Raw genomic sequence first — 17,100 nt, forward strand, 5'->3', positions numbered from 1 at the left:
GCTGTCAACGGCGGTAATGTTTTTTTCGTGAAATACAGAGGCCATTTTGGTGGGTCCCTGATGTCAGGTGGAGGAATCATTATTTTGCGTGTAATAAGGAGGCATTTCCTTGCGTGCGGCCGTGGACCCAGCTATCGGCCTCTCCACATATAGTCCACTTCAGATGCATGTCGGTCGTTGACCACGTTGACCAAGCCGCGCCGAGAGAACCAGGGCGGTGGACGACGGCGAGGCCTTGGAAGGGAATGACACGGAGGCAGGGAAGACTCGGCAGTTGTTTCCCACGCGGAGGGGAGTACGACTGTACGAGGGTTTACTGGTTCGTCTGCCGTCGCCGGAGAATAACAGCAGGTGTGGGTGAGTAGAGGGGTGGCTAGGCCAGCGATGGGAGTACGGTGGGGCGGTGAGGCCTGCGCGGCAGCACAGCCGGCCGCGGGGAGGAGGGAGCAGGCAGTCCCGCCGGCGCTAGTTTGAGCGGCTGGAGCAGGAAGAGCAGAGATTGAAGAAGCACGACGGCCGTTGGATGGACATCGTACGGTCACTGGAGCTAGAATCGTTCATATTGACTAAGTTGACAAAGCCCTCCGTCCCCGTCAACTTAGTAGGCCCACAAGTCAGCCTCCCACCATGGTGGGTCCCAGCTAGCAACGGGAGTATTCATTTTTCTATGCGTAATAAGGAGGCACTTCCGGTGGGTCCGATGTCACAGCCCTAGATTAATTGTGTACAATAGTTGCATTTGCATCCATGCATCATGGCAATCTTTCCTTAAACCTAAAATGGGGATTGCTCAAACCCTAGCACCAGATCAAATCAACTAGGTTCAAATAAAGAATATTTTTCAATGAACCCAAAAAAATGCCTTAATTAATGTTTGATAATTTTGGCAAGGGTTTTGATCCAAGCCAAAAATAGTGAACATGTTTAGGGAATTATTTGGGCTTTGATTTAATCCACTAATGTATTTGAGTTGGAGCAAATAAATCCTATAAATATTTTTATTGCTCCAATAATTCTGAAATTTCTCGTGGAGCTCTGGGTTAAACCATTTTGCATCCACAATTATTTCCAGAAGCTGCAAAAATAATTTGGTTAGCAAACCAAATTCAAAACATCCGCAAAAATTAGAAAACAGAAATAAGAGAGAAGGAGAGAAGTACCCGGGCCTTACCTGCTAATGTAGTTCGCCCAGTCGAGCCGGCCCAGTCCACCTCCTCAGCGCCAGTCATCTTCAACCTCGTGCCAGAAGGCACGAGGGCGCGTGCTCGCTGCACGCTGGCCACGCCGCCCCACTTCCTGCTTGCCGCCGACCGCCTGGAGCTGGCTAAGGACGCCACGCACTCTCCCGCGCCTCCCTCGACCGCTTGCTCGTCCCCATCCCCTCTCTGACTCTCTCCCGTGACCGTCCGTACGCACCCGAGACCGCCGACGAGAACCACCACGGCCACAGCTACCCCCTCGCCCCTCTGCTGTGCACACGAGCTCCGCGTCGTCTTCCTCGTCATCTCCACCGAGCCAAGCCAGCCGGGACGCGCCGTAGCGTCGTCATCACCATCGTCTTCCACCTCGGGAGCCGGTCACCGCTGACGTCGATTCACCGCCGACAGGACGTCCTCGAGCTCGCTGACCCTCCCGTCTGACTCGCAGTGAGGTCCTACCTCTAACCCCCATCTTCCCCGCGTCGTTTTCGCGCCCTAGCCATAGATGCACCGGAGCCGAGTTCCGGTCGTCGCTGGCCATATCACCGTCGTTGCTACGGCCACTCAAGCTTGCGTCCGAGAGCGTCATCATGCTCATCACGCTCCCACGAGCCGAGAACACCCACCACCTCTTCCTCCCGTACACTACAACGCCGTCCCGGCCAACCCCGTATGGGCGCCGCCGCGGATGTGCTCGTCGCCGCTCACTCCGGCGACCCCGCGCCCGGCTACGTGCTCCCCTGGATGCGTGCGAGCACAGGCTGCGCCCCAGTTGCCTCGGCCGCCGCTCTCGTGCCCTTCCGAGGGGTCACCGCCGCGTTTCCAGGTCGCCGGCGTTGAGCTCCGGCGATGTTGACGTGGCAGGTTTAATTAGGCACTAATGACCCGCTTCGTATCCACCCGTGTGGATGACAGTGGGACCCGCATATTTAACTCAGCGGGCTAATTTCCTGGTTAAGATTAGTTTATAACATAGTGGACCCCACACGTCAGTTGACCCGCTGACGTCACCGTTGACTGGCCCCACCTGTCTGTGAGACAAACTGGCACCGGGTCACTGACCAGCGGGCCCCACTGGCCAGATTTGACCTGGACCGACCGGTTGACTTGCTGACGTCGTGCTGATGTCACTCCGGCGTCATAAATCCTTTTCTGGAATTAAAATAAATCAGAAATGATTTATAAATTTCAGAAAATACCCGAAACTTCAAAAAATCATAGAAATTAATCTATAGCTCAGAATTAAATAAATTATATATGAAAAATGATCAGATAAATCCAAAGAATCTGTTTATGGCATTATCATGCATGTTTGAACAACTTAAAGCTGCTGTATAATACAATTTGAATTAATGGCATTTGAAATGTCATATATGGAGTTTGAATTTGAATCTTAGATTCAAACCAACTCCATCTAACTTGCCGCTAGTTGCATTAGCTCAAACCACAGCGTATTGCCATGTCATAATCATGCATCATATCGTGCATTGCATTGATTGTATCTCTTCTCTGTTGCCGGTATTTGTTCCCCCTCAGTAGACGTTGATCCAGCGATGTGATCGATGACACTGATGAAGAGCTATATCTTCTTCAGAAGTGCCAGGCAAGCAAAACCCCCTTGTTCATTCCGATACAATCCCACTCTCTCGCTCCTGCTCTCTTTTACTGCATTAGGACAACAACGTTTCAACTGTTACATGCTGCGGTAGCTGAACCCCTTTCCTCTGCATGACCTGTCATTGCCACAGTAAATAGATGAAACCCACTAGCAAGAGTAGGAGTTGTTTGAGCCCTGATGTGCCTACTCATTCATGCTTGTTTGTCATGCCTGCTATTGCTTAGAGTTGTGTCAGGTCTGATTCATCGGGGATGAATTGGAATGTGGTGAACATGTCCTACTGTTGAGAGCCAAGTGTGTGAACACGATTTGGTAAAGGTAGCGGTGAGAGGCCATGTAGGAGTACATGGTGGGTTGTCTCATTGCAGCCGTCCTCAGGAACTGAGTTCTGTGTTTGTGATCCATGAACAGTTACTACCACACATTGGGCTCCGGGCGCTCCAAGCTCTCTCGACTTATTAATCAACCTGATCTCTGTCCAGGAGTTGCAACTAGTTTCTGGTGTTTGTAGGTAGTGTTAGTAGTCTACCAAGTGGCACCCGGTACAGGTGGGCTTGGGACAGACTAGGCACAGTGGCACGGTGTACCAAGTGGCACCCGGATGGTGGGCTTGGGAACCCTGCTCACATCGTTTAGGGCCGTGAGCGACACCCCGGTCGAATCTCCTTGCAGATGGAACCCGAATAGGCGATAAACCTGGACGAGAGACTTGTGTGGTTAGTCAGGTCATGGCCGACTCCCTCGCCAGGCTTCCGCTTGAAGGTTGCCGAGATACACGATGTGTACATGGTGGTAAGCGGCGAAAGCGTGTGTGAAGAAGTACACCCCTGCAGGGTTAACATTATCTATTCGAATAGCCGTGTCCACGGAAAAGGACTTCTGGGTTGCCTGTACAGTTCATAGATAACTTGAAGTGGATACTCTAAAATGTGCAAGATAAGCGTGAGTGCTATGGATGGCGTTCTCGTAGGTAGACGGGAGCGGATCCATAGTGGTGTATTGATATGGTGAATATGTGGACTCGTGTGCGCCACCTCAAAAGAGTTACTTGCAGTCGTAGTTCAGGATAGCCACCGAGTCAAAGCTGGCTTGCTGCAGTTAAACTCCACCACCCCTTTGTTGATACCGATGCATATGTAGTTAGTTCTGATGTAAGTCTTGCTGGGTACATTTGTACTCACGTTTGCTTAATTTATCTTTTTGCGGAGAGACTTCAGTCTCGCTAGTAGTTCCACGTGGACTTAGACGTTTAGCTTGTTACCTCAGCTATGATCTTGTGCCCTTGGCAGGATCTGGTAGATATTCAGGCTTCTCAGCCTTTTTCATTTGTAGATGTCTGTACCCAGACAAGTTAAGCTTCCGCATGTGCTTGTTGCTTGTATGCTCTATATGTTGGGGTCATGAGACCCATGTTTGTAATTCTTGGCTCCTCGGAGCCTGATGAATAAATACTTGAGTCGTAGAGTTATGTTGTGATGCCATGTTGTATTTACACATATCGAGCATATTGTGTGTATGATTGAAATGCTTGGTATGTGTGGGATCCGACAATCTAGTTGTTTATCCTTGGTAGCCTCTCTTATGGGGAAATTTAGTCTTGTGCTTCCATGAGCCATAGTAGTCCGCTACAGCCCGGTTCACCGGAGTCCTGCTAGCCCAGCACTACTGCTCTGGAACACCTGACTGGCCGGCATGTGATTCACTTCGTTCCTGTGTTTGTCCCTTCGGGGAAATGTCACGCGGTGACATCCGGAGTCCTGCCTAGCCTGCTACAGCCCGGGTTCCCGGAGTCCTGTTAGCCCAGTGCTACAGCCCGGATTCACACGCTGCTGACCGACATGCTCGATGTTGATTCATGTATGCCTGTCCCCGTAAGTTAGTGCCACTTTGGGTTCATGACTAGTCATGTTGGCCCGGGTTCTCTGTCATATGGATGCTAGCGACACTATCATATACGTGAGCCACAAGGCGCAAACGGTCCCGGGCCATGGTAAGGCGACACCCGTGGGAATACCGTGCGTGAGGCCGCAAAGTGATATGAGGTGTTACAGGCTAGATCGGTGTGACTTAGAATCGGGGTCCTGACAACTTTGGTATCAGAGCCTGACTGCCTGTAGGATTACCAAGCCAAACTGGTCGAAGTTGGGTCTAGAAATGCTTTAGTTATATATGGGAATTGATTGTGGAAGGGAACGTAAGGCTCTTTTTACTTCTTATACCTTATGCCCTTCTGATCTGAGTCATCCTCTTCTCTTCTACGTGGATTAAGAACTAGGCTTCTCGTCTATCTGTCAGGATCACGTGTTGCTAATCCGTAGACTTATAGGATTGACCGATTTAAGCTTCAGTTCAGTTCCTACTACTTCCGTATGTTCATAGATGGTCTCAGAACCTTGTTATTGTGATGTTAAGTGGTTATGCCACCATTTTGCAGGATGTCTCAAATCATTTTGAGCATTTACAGCCGTTATGCTGTCCGAGTTGTCCCAGGTTTCTAAACAATCTGATGCATTTGCAAAATCCTTTCCTCTGGTTTTGATGTTCTTTTAGGCCAGGTTAATCACACTAATTGCTGAGTTGAGGTACTCTATTGCCTCGACGTATATGTTGGAGCTAGTATTATGACCCTAGGTGTCTTAGAGGATCACCAGGTAATCTAGCCATGTTTTGTGTTCCCAGTGTGATGATTCTGGCCATCATTCTCGAAAGCATCCCGTGATGCCATTTAGTTAGTAGGTATTCTACTCCTGGGTTTTGAACCCGAGATTCACCCTACTTACTTCATGTTGATAGTGTTGCTAGTTCCTTTAGGATATTAGTAACCTTTGTGATAATCCTTGAGGTTCGTGGTATTTCCTTCTTCCAAATACTATGAACCACTTATGGCAGAAGTTTGTTGGATCAAAAGATCACAACAGGAGTGCTCTCGATGAGTTCCCCATTCTATATTGCGACTCTGCCAGTTCAACCTTTCTGCATGGGTTATTCGGAAGAAATATGTTGAACTCGTTCGACATGCTAGTCCATGCATCCAAAACTCAAAAAATCATATGTTCTTTTGGGATTGTCCCTCTTTAGTTGTTTTCTGGCTCTCGTCTATCAATTGATAGTCAGGAGTGGTTGTGCATTCATGTTCATCGATGCCTTTTACTCCTGTGGTCTGTCAAGCCATCCTATTACAGAATGACTAGGAGAAACAAACTCCAGAACCTCATCCATATCCAGGATAGGGTCAAAGCAGTTGTAATTCGCAAATCAAAATGCCAATCCAGCTTTTGATTCTGTTCTACCTTGGAGTATTACCATCTTTATATCAAGGATAACGTGGGAATTGCACACCATCCTAAGAACTCTTGATACAGTGATACTTCTCACCGTCATTATTCATTCCTCGGTTCCCGTGTTATTGTAACCGGAATGCCGACAAGTGAATCGTGATGTGTGAAATCAATACTACTAGCAACCCCGTTGCTTGGTAGTTAATGGACAATAATCTCATTCTTAGCGTGTTGGTATTGAATTATCATTCTAAGATTGATCGTGCTACCTAGTCCATTTTCCCTGGTGCACTCCTCGATCAATGAGATAGGATTGTGTCAATCCATCACTCTCTTGATCACATCGTCTTGCCCTGAAAAGCAAGATTGATCTCGAGCTTAGTAACATACCGGTGGTTCGTGATTTTCCGAATATCTTCTCGGAAGTATCACCAGGTTGTCACCTGACCTCTATGTTGAGCTCGTGATCAAGTTGGTATTTTTGTAAACCATCCTTTCTCCAAGAATCTGTGTCGGATACCCTGAGCTAGTTGATTAAGCTAAACAACAACTTGGAGAGTTGGAAGATAAAAGCTTGTCCGACTTAGTTCTTTCCAAAGGATATCTCTTTGTGCGTGTGTGTTGAAGAAAGATGATATCTTCACTGATTGATCCTCGCGATCAAATGTTGGATCTATCGTCTTACCAAAACCTTTGATTTGCTTATGGACTATCGTCAAATCAAATCAGAACCAACGATGTTCATAATGTTTTCTTACTCGTGGTTGATCCCTCGAGCATACACCATTATATCTATTGGGTCTGACCAATGCTATCACTTGTTCACATGATTATGGAATTCCATTTATATGGAAACCTGGATGAATTGTTGTTGAGCCCATCGACAACATTCCTATCTTCTCCATGATTTGTTGGACATTAAGCTAGTGTTGGAAACTTTTATAAGCATTATCTTCATGTCCCGTTCATGAAGCATATGTTCGAATGAAAGAAGTGACTTTCTCTAATACATGTGCATTTGATGCAAGTTGCTGCCGTGAATTCGAGAAAGTCAATGTTGCTTCCTCTGGAATCTTCCAAGTTAGTCATGCATGTGCAAAGTATACTTTGGTTTGTGAGATTAGCTACCTCCATTCCACATGTATTTCCTAGCACACCAAGCCACTGGTTGATTTGTTCAAGGAGAAGAAGTTTCTTCTTAAGAGCTAGACTTACGCAAGGACTTCAATATCCTCGATGATGGTTCCCCACCTGAACGCGGTAGTGTTTTATTATAAGACTACTATGTGGTCATGCTTGTCTTGGACAGCGTGTTCACGGGTTTGTAGCAGAACCAGCTCATGTTTTGGAGCTTGCTATCGTAGTCCATTTCCCGAGAATCCTGCAACGTCATCTCGTCGATTTGTGTTGCAAACTTTCAATTTTCTCTCTAGACTTGATGAGTCTGGAATATCCTGACACCAATCAGATCTGAATCTCAGGCAGATATGATGATTGGAACGTTTTCCAAGAACTATAATATTGGTCTCTCTGTAACCCAGTAAAGTGGATGTCGTGGCCAACACACTTAGCCGGAATACCTAATATTGTAGTATCTTGATTGAGGAAGTTGGCCACCTCCCCATAAGGATTTCGTAGGATTTACTCCCTAGTTGTTCCTTATGGATAGTTGTGCTCCCGAAGTCTGATCTTTTTACTTGATGTTCTAGATATCAAACCATATCAATAAATGGGTTACGCTAGCACATCAACGAGAACATTAGAAGCGGTGTGCTAAATGTCTCTCGGTCGATCATCCAGATTTTTTTCCTTGGCCTCGCTAAGGTGAAATCTGAGAAGGTGTTATCTTCCTTTGCATCTGCATCGTCCATCACTATTCATCATGGTAGTATGATGTGTCGCCAGGATCCTCGGCATGGATGTTGGTAAGACCCTGATGGATATGGAAATGCTCAAGTTCTTGAGAGCATTCTCAGACACTAGGTTATATCCTCGGTATCAATTGGAATGTGCCTTCCGTTTGCCGAGTTGTCTTATAACTCTAGTTTCCTTTCCAAACTGAGTATGCCATTCTTTCAAATTCGTTCCAACGATCAATTGTGATTTGCCTTAGGCTGGTATAAGGAGTTTCAATGATCTAGGTATCAAAAGTAATTTTTTTGCCACTGAAGGGAATAATTCTACGAGTCACCTTCCCTAAGGTGTCACGTTACGGAATTATGGCAATCATCTCCTTCCCACTTTGAAACCATGCACCATCTTACTTAAGCAAGGAATTGTTGCCCACCAAATCGAACTTCGTCATTGTTCCTTCCATCCCTCTCGATGTGTGTTTTGTGTCTCAACTCGAGATGTTTCAACATCTCATTCCACGAGTTGATCTTGAATATCTCGATCTGCGAGAAGATCTATCCCAGTAGAGTTTCTTTCCGTCGTCGTTGCGTGGGTGAAGATATCAAAAGAAAAAGATGTCAAGATCAATATGATGCAATGAATCAACATCTTCGAGAAGAGCAATTGGATCATGAAGATTGTGTACCTTTGTGTTCCCTCTGTCTTCTTACCTCACGTCTTGAATCTCGGGACGAGATTCTTGTTTAGTGGGGGTGAGTTGTCACAGCCCTAGATTAATTGTGTACAATAGTTGCATTTGCATCCATGCATCATGGCAACCTTTCCTTAAACCTGAAATGGGGATTGCTCAAACCCTAGCACCAGATCAAATCAACTAGGTTCAAATAAAGAATATTTTTCAATGAACCCAAAGAATGCCTTAATTAATGTTTGATAATTTTGGCAAGGGTTTTGATCCAAGCCAAAAATAGTGAACATGTTTAGGGAATTATTTGGGCTTTGATTTAATCCACTAATTTATTTTAGTTGGAGCAAATAAATCCTATAAATATTTTATTGCTCCAATAATTCTGAAATTTCTTGTGGAGCTCTGGGTTAAACCATTTTGCATCCACAATTATTTCCAGAAGCTGCAAAAATAATTTGGTTAGCAAACCAAATTCAAAACATCTGCAGAAATTAGAAAACAGAAATAAGAGAGGAGAGAAGTACCTGGGCCTTACCTGCTAATGTAGTTCGCCCAGTCGAGCCAGCCCAGTCCACCTCCTCAGCGCCAGTCATCTTCAACCTCGTGCCAGAAGGCACGAGGGCGCGTGCTCGCTGCGCGCTGGCCACGTGCCGCGCCACCTCCTGCTTGCCGCCGACCGCCTGGAGCTGGCTAAGGACGCCACGCACTCTCCCGCGCCTCCCTCGACCGCTTGCTCGTCCCCATCCCCTCTCTGACTCTCTCTCCCGTGACCGTCCGTACGCACCCGAGACCGCCGACGAGAACCACCACGGCCACAGCTACCCCCTTGCCCCTCTGCTGTGCACACGAGCTCCACGTCATCTTCCTCGTCATCTCCACCGAGCCAAGCCAGCCGGGACGCGCCGTAGCATCGTCATCGCCACCGTCTTCCACCTCAGGAGCCGGTCACCGCCAACGTCGATTCGCCACCGACAGGACGTCCTCGAGCTCGCTGACCCTCCCGTCTGACTCGCAGTGAGGTCCTACCTCTAACCCCCATCTTCCCCGCGTCGTTTTTGCGCCCTAGCCATAGATGCACCGGAAACGAGTTCCGCTCGCCGTCGGCCATATCACCGTCGTCGCTACGGCCACTCAAGCTTGCGTCCGAGAGCGTCATCGTGCTCATCACGCTCCCACGAGCCGAGAACACCCACCACCTCTTCCTCCCGTACACTACAACGCCGTCCCGGCCAACCCCGTGCGGGCGCCGCCGCGGATGTGCTCATCGCCGCTCACTCCGGCGACCCCGCGCCCAGCTACGTGCTCCCCTGGATGCGAGCGAGCACAGGCTGCGCCCCAGTTGCCTCGGCCACCGCTCTCGTGCCCTTCCGAGGGGTCACCGCCGCGTTTCCAGGTCGCCGGCGATGCTGACGTGGCAGGTTTAATTAGGCACTAATGACCCGCTTCGTATCCACCCGTGTGGATGACAGTGGGACCCGCATATATAACTCAGCGGGCTAATTTCCTGGTTAAGATTAGTTTATAACACAGTGGACCCCACACGTCAGTTGACCCACTAACGTCACCGTTGACTGGCCCCACCTGTCTGTGAGACAAACTGGCACCGGGTCACTGACCAGCGGGCCCCACTGGCCAGATTTGACCTGGACCGACCAGTTGACTTGCTGACGTGGTGCTGATGTCACTCCGACGTCATAAATCCTTTTCTGGAATTAAAATAAATCAGAAATGATTTATAAATTTCAGAAAATACCCCAAACTTCAAAAAATCATAGAAATTAATCTATAGCTCAGAATTAAATAAATTGTATATGAAAAATGATCAGAAAAATCCAAAGAATCTGTTTATGGCACTATCATGCATGGAACAACTTAAAGCTGCTGTATACAAAAATTTGAAATGGCATTTGAAATGTCATATCATGCATGTTCCCCGTCAGTAGACGTTGATCCAGCGATGTGATCGATGACACCGATGAAGAGCTATATCTTCTTCAGAAGTGCCAGGCAAGCAAAACCCCCTTGTTCATTCCGATACAATCCCACTCTCTCGCTCCTGCTCTCTTTTACTGCATTAGGACAACAACATTTCAACTGTTACATGCTGCGGTAGCTGAAGCCCTTTCCTCTGCATGACCTGTCATTGCCACAGTAAATAGATGAAACCCACTAGCATGACTAGGAGTTGTTTGAGCCCTGATGTGCCTACACATTCATGCTTGTTTGTCATGCCTGCTATTGCTTAGAGTTGTGTCAGGTCTGATTCATCGGGGATGAATTGGAATGTGGTGAACATGTCCTACTATTGAGAGCTAAGTGTGTGAACACGATTTGGTAAAGGTAGCGGTGAGAGGCCATGTAAGCGTACATGGTGGGTTGTCTCATTGCAGCCGTCCTCAGGAACTGAGTTCTGTGTTTGTGATCCATGAACAATTACTACCACACATTGGGCTCCGGGCGCTCCAAGCTCTCTCGACTTATTAATCAACCTGATCTCTGTCCAGGAGTTGCAACTAGTTTCTGGTGTTTGTAGGTAGTGTTAGTAGTCTACCAAGTGGCACCCGGTACAGGTGGTGTGACGCCCCCGATTTGACCGTACACTAATCATGCACGCAAATGTGTACGATCAAGATCAGGGACTCACGGGAAGATATCACAACACAACTCTACAACATAAATAAGTCATACAAGCATCATAATACAAGCCAGGGGCCTCGAGGGCTCGAATACAAGTGCTCGATCATAGACGAGTCAGCGGAAGCAACAATATCTGAGTACATACATAAGTTAAACAAGTTGCCATAAGATGGCTAGCACAAACTGGGATACAGATCGAAAGAGGCGCAGGCCTCCTGCCTGGGATCCTCCTAACTACTCCTGGTCGTCGTCAGCGGCCTGCACGTAGTAGTAGGCACCTCCGGTGTAGTAGGAGTCGTCGTCGACGGTGGCGTCTGGCTCCTGGACTCCAGCATCTGGTTGCGACAACCAGGTAGAAAGGAAAGGGGGAAAAGAGGGAGAGAAGCAACCGTGAGTACTCATCCAAAGTACTCGCAAGCAAGGAGCTACACTACATATGCATGGGTATATGTGTAAAGGGCCATACCAGTGGACTAAACTGCAGAATGCCAGAATAAAAGGGGGATAGCTAGTCATATCAAAGACTACGCTTCTGGCAGCCTCCATCTTGCAGCATGTAGAAGAGAGTAGATTGAAGTCCTCCAAGTAGCATCGCATAGCATAATCCTACCCGACGATCCTCTCCTCGTCGACCTGTGAGAGAGCGATCACCGGGTTGTATCTGGCACTTGGAAGGGTGTGTTTTATTAAGTATCCGGTTCTAGTTGTCATAAGGTCAAGGTACAACTCCGGGTCGTCCTTCTACCGAGGGACACGGCTATTCGAATAGATAAACTTCCCTGCAGGGGTGCACCACATAACCCAACACGCTTGATCCCATTTGGCTGGACACACTTTTCTGGGTCATGCCCGGCCTCGGAAGATCAACACGTCGCAGCCCCACCTAGGCCAACAGAGAGGTCAGCACGCCGGTCTAAACCTAAGCGCACAGGGGTCTGGGCCCATCGCCCTTAGCACACCTGCACGTTGCGAACGCGGCCGGAAGCAGAACTAGCCCCCTTAATACAAGAGCAGGATTATGTTCCAATCCGGCGCGCGCCACTCAGTCGCTGACGTCACGAAGGCTTCGGCTGATACCACGACGTCGAGTGCCCATAACTGTTCCCGCGTAGTTGGTTAGTGCGTATAGACCAAATGGCCAGACTCAGATCAAATACCAAGATCTCGTTAAGCGTGTTATCATGAAGTAACCGCGGACGCCGACCAGGGCCAGGCCCACCTCTCTCCTAGGCGGTCTCAACCTGCCATGTCGCTCCGCCACAAAGATCCACTCGCGGGTACTCCTACGAGCCGACCCGACTTTAGTCACCACAGGTATCATATGTCAAATGTATATAAGTATATACCCGTGATCACCTCCCGAGTGATCACGGCCCGATAGTATAGCATGGCAGACGGACAAGAATGTAGGGCCACAGATGGAATACTAGCATCCTATACCAAACATGTAGGAGTGCAGGTAAAGGTAACAACAGTAGTAGCAAGGACAGGCTATGCATCAGGATAGGATTAACGGAAAGCAGTAACATGCTACGCTACTCTAATGCAAGCAGTATAAAGAAGAGTAGGCGATATCTGGTGATCAAGGGGGGGGGCTTGCCTGGTTGCTCTGGCAAGTAGGAGGGGTCGTCAACTCCGTAGTCGAACTGGGCAGCAGCAGCGTCGATATCGAAGTCTAGCGAGAGAAGAGGGGGAAGAAACAATAAATATAATGCAAACATATGCATGACGATGCAGGACATGACAATGAGCGTTGTCAGAGGGGCCCAATCACGGTATTAGGTGATACCGGCGAAGGGGGAAACATCCGGGAAAGTATCCCCGGTGTTTCGCGTTTTCGGACAGATGAACCGGAGGTGAAAAGTTGCAGGTTCGATACGTTGGGGATGCGTGGCGGACGAACGGGTTGCGTATCCGGATTCGTCTCGTTGTTCTGAGCAACTTTCATGTAGAAAGTATTTTCATCTGAGCTACGGTTTATTTTATATTAATTTTAAAAGATTTAAATCATTTTTAGGATTTATTTAATTATTTTAAAACAGCATTATCCAGAACAGTGTTTGCTGACGTCATCATGACGTCAGCAGTCAACAGAGGTGTTGACTGGTCAACTAACGTGTGGGTCCCGTTCGTCATAGACTGTTTAGACTAATTAGGGTCTAACTAATTTAATTACTGTTTAATTAAACTAACTAGTTAATTTGATTAATTAAACATAATTAATTAAGTTTAATTAATCTAGTTAATTAATTAATATTTTTATTTATTATTAATTAATTTTTTAACTTTTTAAATTTTTTAATAAACGTTCTGGGGCGTGGGCCCCATCTGTCATAGGGCCAGGAGGCGATGCGGTTTACGGGCGCTGGGTGCGGGCGTCGCCCGAACAACGCATGCCCGAGGGGCGCTGGGCGCACGACGCGGCTTGGCGCCGGTGCGCGCCAGGGCGGTGGCACGGTGGCCTTGGGCGTAGGGAGGTGGTGTGGAGCAGGGGGAGGGGGGCACGGCGAGCGTGGTCCAGTCGGGTGGCCGCGGACGCGCAGCGATGGGCATGGCGAGGACGGTGACGGTGGCGGACGGGCGTGGTGCGGGCGCGGGCACGGCGCGGTGAGCGCGCATCGGACGCGGCCGGAGCGCGTCAACCGCGTGCGAGATCGGCGGGGACCGCGGCGACGAGCGCGAGCGCACGAGGGAGAGGGAGGGAGCGAGGCGGGGCTCACTGGGGCCGTAGGGGGATTGGCAGCGGGGCGCGAGGCGGTTGACGGCGACGACCGGGCGACGAGGAGGCAGGCTGTTGAGGTGGGGAAGCAGGCCGGCGGGGAGGAGGAAGCAGGCCGATGGGGAAGAGGCGCCGGCGAGGTCCAGGCGGCGGGGTCGTCGGGCCCGAGGCGCGCGCGTGCGAGCGAGCCCCGATCCGATCTGGATCGGGGGGAGGAGGGGAACGACGTGGGGGAAGAGTGGTGGGTTAGGGTTTCGGGACCCTGGGGAGTGGGGGATAAGGGAGTGGGGGCGCGGGGTGGGCCGGCCCGAGGGTTGAGGCAGGGGTGGGCCGGTCGGGCGGCCTGGTGGCCAGCTGGGCCAGTCGGCCCAGTGGGGGGGAGGGTTTTCTCTTTTTTTCTGTTTGTTTCTCCCCTTTGTATTTTCTTTCATTATTTCTTTTCTGTTTTAATTCATTTAAAAGTATTTAGGCATTTTATAAAAATGTGTTTACTTCACCATAATTACCGATGCAATAATTGACATAGCCCGAACATTTTTATTTTAATATTTGAAAACTTTTGTCGTTTGACTTATTTAGGATTTAAATTTGAAACGGTTTTGAATTAACCCGAGATTAATTACAGTGACAGAGGTGACGTGCCATCATTAACGTGAGATTACTGTAGCATGATTATCCGGGCGTTACAAATCTCCTCCACTACAAGAAATCTCGTCCCGAGATTTAGGAGGTAGAAGGAAACATTGCGGGGTATTCTTCGCGCAGACGATCCTCTCGTTCCCAAGTGGCTTCATCTTCAGAATGGTGCGACCACTGAACTTTGAGGAACTTGATTGCCTTCTGACGCGTGCGGCGTTCAGCTTGGTCGAGAATGCGGACCGGATGCTCTTTATAAGAGAGGTCCTGCTACAATTCGAGCACTTCATGTTCCACTGCTCGGATTGGGTCCTTGAAGCAACGGCGGAGCTGCGACATGTGGAACACATCGTGAACCTGAGAAAGGTTCGGCGGAGGCTCCAGTTGGTATGCCACTTTTCCACGCCTTTCAAGAATAGTGAATGGGCCTATATAGCGAGGAGCTAGTTTGCCCTTGATCCCGAAGCAGTGAGCACCCTTCATTGGTGTAACTCGAAGATAAGCCTTTTCGCCAGGTTGATAGACCATGTCTTTATGATGACGGTCATACTGACTCTTCTGACGCGACTGAGCAGTCTTGAGATTCTCGCGAATAATGCGGACTTGTTCTTCGGCGTGTTGGATAATATCCGGACCGAAGAGTGGACGTTCCCCAGTTTCTGACCAGTTCAGAGGGGTTCGGCACTTTCGTCCATATAACACTTCAAGGGGGCCATCTTCAGACTAGCTTGATAGCTATTATTATAGGAGAAGTCAGCATACGGGAGAGATTCCTCCCATTTCTTGCCGAAGGAAATAACACAAGCTCGAAGCATGTCTTCGAGAACTTGGTTGACACGTTCCACTTGCCCTTGCGACTGAGGGTGAAAAGCAGTGCTGAAAGACGGATGAGTCCCCATAGCTTCTTGGAAACTTGCCCAGAATCTTGAAGTGAATAAACTGCCACGGTCTGAACTGATAACCAGTGGAATACCATGTAGTGAGACAATTCTGGACATGTAGAGGGTTGCCAGCTGACTAGCAGTGATCGTTTCTTTGACAGCCAGAAAATGTGCAACTTTAGAAAGCCGGTCAATGACTACTAGAATAGCATCATTACCTTTCTGCGATTTGGGGAATCCAGTGACGAAGTCCATTTCAACATGGTCCCATTTCCATTCAGGAATAGAGATAGGTTGCAGAGTCCCAGCAGGCCTTTGATGTTCTGCTTTGATACGACGGCAAACGTCACACTCAACAACATAACGAGCAATGTCTTGCTTCATATTAGACCACTAGAATCTCTGACGGATGTCTTGGTACATCTTTGTACTACCAGGATGGATACATAGGGGCGTATCATGAGCTTCCTTCATAACTTCCTGAGTCATATCCAGGTTTTTCTCTGCGCATGGCACCACTAGGCGGCCCTTGAAGTACAAAGCGCCATCATCAGCAATAGTGAAGAATGAGGGCTTTCCTTCTGCGAGGTAGCGCTTAATCTTATGGGCTTCAGAGTCATATCCCTGTATTCTCTTGATGGAGTCCAAGAGATCTGGTTCAACAGCCAGGGTATTGAGGGAACCCTGGGAAACAACACGGAGGTTCATCTTTTGAAATTCTGGGGAAGGGGGAGCGAGTGCACCAGGAGGAACAATATGGAGGTTCAGCTTTCTGAATTCTTCAACAAGCGAGGGCTGAACTTTGTGAACCTGGAGGTGGTTGCAGTAAGATTTGCGGCTCAAGGCATCAGCCATTACATTAGCCTTGCCTGGACTATAGGAGATACCAAAGTCAAAATCTGCAACAATCTCCATCCATCTCTGCTGACGGAGGTTCAGGTCTGGCTGAGTAAACAGATACTTCAGACTTTGGTGGTCAGTGAAGATCTCACAACGATTACCGAGAAGGTAATGTCGCCACTGTTTCAGTGCATGTATAACAGCAGCAAGCTCGAGGTCGTGAACTGGGTAGTTCTCTTTGTGAGGGCGCAATTGATGAGAGACATAAGCAATCACTTTGCGCTCTTGCATTAGGACAGCGCCCAGGCCTTGACGTGAAGCATCACAATAAATGACAAAGTCCTTCTTAGTATCAGGAGGAGCAAGTACTGGGGCAGAAGTCAACTTGTCTTTGAGCGCCTGGAAACTTTCCTGACACTTTTCTGTCCACTCAAACTTGACGCCCTTATGAAGCAGGTTAGTCAAAGGTCTAGCGATCTTGGAGAAGTTCTCGACGAATCGACAGCAATAGCTGGCGAGTCCGAGAAAACTTCTGACTTGCTTGACATTCTTCGGAGGAGTCCAATCGAGAATAGCCTGAACTCGCTCGGGGTTGACGGCAATACCATCCTTGGAGATGACATGTCCAAGATAGGTTACTTCGGGAAGCCAGAATTCACATTTAGAGAACTTGGCTTATAGTTGATGCTCTCGTAACTTTTCCAGCACAAGACGAAGATGTTCAGCATGTTCCTCTTCATTCTTGGAAAA

Source organism: Aegilops tauschii, chromosome 2 (genome assembly GCF_002575655.3).
Source record: "Aegilops tauschii subsp. strangulata cultivar AL8/78 chromosome 2, Aet v6.0, whole genome shotgun sequence".
Lineage (NCBI taxonomy): Eukaryota > Viridiplantae > Streptophyta > Magnoliopsida > Poales > Poaceae > Aegilops > Aegilops tauschii.